This window comes from Mus pahari, chromosome 9, assembly GCF_900095145.1.
Source record: "Mus pahari chromosome 9, PAHARI_EIJ_v1.1, whole genome shotgun sequence".
Classification (NCBI taxonomy): Eukaryota; Metazoa; Chordata; class Mammalia; order Rodentia; family Muridae; genus Mus; species Mus pahari.
Genome location: NC_034598.1, coordinates 40,337,364 through 40,340,777, shown reverse-complemented (window position 1 = coordinate 40,340,777; position 3,414 = coordinate 40,337,364).

Below are 3,414 nucleotides of genomic sequence, written 5' to 3'. Positions count from 1 at the left end.
TGCCTCTGCCTCCCGAGTGCTGGGATTAAAGGCATGTGCCACCATGCCCGGCTCCTGGACACCATTCTTGTTCCAACCTGTTCAGCTATCCTGTAGATCTCCCAAAACAAGAAATAAACTTCTCTTGTGATTCAGCCACAATGTGTTTGGAGCAGGTATTTATTGCATCAGAGGGGTCCCTCTGAAGATAAATTAAAACGTGGTGGTCCCTGCCTCTAGTCCCAACACTTGGGAAGCTGAATTTCTTTCCTGAACGACATAGTGAGACTCGGCAAAAATAAATAAATATTTTTGAGGCACTCTTACTATGTAGCCTCAGCTAGCCTAAAGCTTTTTATTCAAACCAGGCTGGCCTCGAACTCACAGAGATCCACTTGCCTCTGGTTCCTGAGCGCTGGGATTAAATTTGCTCACAGCTATACCAGGCTTTAAAAATGTATTAAACACCAGGAAGAGAGCTATGAAAACGTGGCCTTGCATTCTTCATTACACACACCCCTGAGAAAACCAACCCTATCATTGCACAAGAACATAGCTCTGGTTTTGCTCTTTGCCCAATGAAACAAAACAAAACAAAAACAAACAAATCCCCGGCATCTTGGGCTACCTGTTGTTTCCTAAGTTTTCCTTCCTCTGCAGTTGATTAGGGTGAACCGGAGAGACCCTCTTGCAAAGAAGAAATGTCATTTGGGACGTCCCCTCCCTGCTGTTAACCTGCAGGATCATCTTCCTGGGGTTAGCAGAGCCTCTTCCTGCAAGTGTCCCACATTCCCCTGCCTCGGCTTCAGCTGTGTAGAAATGGAACCCTAAAGGAAACAGTCATCACCCATGGCAACAAGAACAGATGCCGGGTTCAGTGCATCCTTCCCAGATCCAGTCTGCACAGGGTGTTCCAGCCAGCTCTGGAGTCCTGGCCCTATGTCACATTCTTTCCTTCCCTACTTCCTGCTGCAGGGATCTCAGCACCAACATGGAAGACAGATTTAGAGACAGCTGGGGCTCTTGTCCCTCCACTGCAGGTCCTGCTTCTCCAGTAACTAAGTGTAGATGGGGTTCTGGGGTTCATACACGCTCACTAAAATCACCACTGGAATAGCCGCCTAGCATCCCCCCACCCCACCATTCTGTCTCTCCCCTTCCTCTCTTCTTTCCTTTTGAATGTTTTTGAATCTATGTACCCCAGTCTGGCCTTGAATTCACTAACCAAACTAGCTTCAAGGTCAGTGGTCCTTCTACCTCACTCAGTCCTCCAAAGGCCACGATTATAGATGTGCACCACTGTCAAAATCTAAAACCAAAAGGGTGGATATGTAGCCGGACCGGCAAGGCTGCCTCTATGTAAACTTTGGGGCCCATCAACTGCAGAAACATCTCCTACAGGAGGACCTAATTGAGGACTGCCTGAGAGGCCAAGGATTGCTGGTGCAAATAATGCCAACCAATCAGGAACTGCTGTTTAGAAGAGATGCTTTCTTGGGACCAATGAGGGCTTGGGTGGAGGGTGTTAAAGGAGCTTGTGGCAGCATTCTCACCTGCTCCTGGAGTCTGTGTCATTGACTCTTTGCCAACCAACTCACCCCCAACCCCCAAGGGCAGGTAGGGTCGGCCAGAGAGATGTCCAGGGCAGAGGTAACACAGTACCATGCCCAGCTTATTAGGGTCTGTTGTTTGTCACCTTGTTTATTTCTGAGACAAGAGCTCTGTAGCCAAGGCTGGCTTTGAAGTCTGGATCCTCCTATATCATCCTAGCTTGTCCTACTTGGCTAGTGTGAGCCACCAAGCCAGGCTTCCTCCCTCCCTTTCTTCCCCTTCTCCCTCTCTCCTCTTCCTTTCTGTCTCTCTTTCCCTATGCCAGAGATCAAACCCAGGGCCTTTTACAGGCTAGGCAAGCATTCAGATACACATCCCTGGCCTCTTTGGTTTTTTTTTTTTTTTTAATTTACTTATTTTTGAGATCAGAATTGTCACATTGCCTGGGACTCTCGAGGACCGTTTTTTCTCCTGTTTCTGCTTCTGTAATGGTTGGGAATATAGGGTGTTTGGAACCACACCTGAGCTAATGCATCTTTGAAAATACGAATTAAAGGCCAGTAGTTCAGTGGGTAAAGGAAGTTAACAACCTGAGTTTGATTTCTAGGACCCAGATGACACAAAATAGAACCAATTCTTGCATGTTATCCTCTGACCTAAACACACACGCACACGCAAGCACACACACACACATATGCTAAAAAAACAAAAAACAAGTTATATATGTATAAATAAATGTATTTACTATATTTATTTATATGTGTGTGTGTGTGTGTGTATAGTTTGGGTTTTTTTGTTTTGGCCAAATTTTATATATGATATATTATATAATATATATGATATATATATGATATATATGTTGTTGTTTGTGTATATATATTATTACATTCCTTCTTTTTTTAAAAATATTTATTTATTTATTATATGTAAGTATACTGAAGCTGTCTTCAGACACTCCAGAAGAGGGCGTCAGATCTTGTTACAGATGGTTATGAGCCACCATGTGGTTGCTGGGATTTGAACTCCGGACTTTCGGAAGAGCAGTAGGGTGCTCTTACCCACTGAGCCATCTCACCAGCCCTATCATATTCCTTCTTAATATTACCTGTGTCTGCTTCAGCAAACCATTCTTTCACGTGTGTCTGCTTCAGGAAAACACTCTTTCATGTGTCTGCCCCAGCAAAACACCGTACAACACTACTGACTTTCCAAAGAAACTGTAAGTTTCCACTTCATATAATTATATTCATCTAGTTAATTTTCCATGGTATGAAGTACATTTGGCAAAGATAACCAGCCTCAGGTTCACATCTCAACCCAAATGAACCTTGTGAACATAACACACAGCAGAAGCTTAAATATGCAAAAATATCACTCTGTAGCTCTATTGAAGGTAAATACCAAGCAAAGCTCATCTATGGTGGGGAAAATTCAGATAGAGCCAAGCAATCCCAACACCCAGGCGGCCTGGGTGGGCTACATGAAAATAAAAATGCCCAGCACATGTGAGGTTTGCCAGAGGGAAGAAAAGAGCGAGGGTGGCCACTGATGGAGAAACAGTAGGGGTGGGTGCTGTTCACACTGGTACAGTGTTTGAGTGGGTGGTGGTTGCCCAGGTGGAGTCTCTTTGGGCTAATTAATGGAGCTTTAACTTTTACAATTTCAGAGGTTCAGCCCATTATTATCATGGCAGGAAGCATGGCAGCATCCAGGTAGGCATGGTGCTGGAGAAGGAGCTGAGAGTCTTGATCCAAAGGCAACCAGGAGAGACTGTCTCTTCCTCACTGGGCAGAGCTTGAGCATAGGAGAACTCAAAGCCCGCCCCCACAGTGACTCACTTCCTCCACAAAGACCACACCTACTCCAGCAAGGCCACACCCCCTT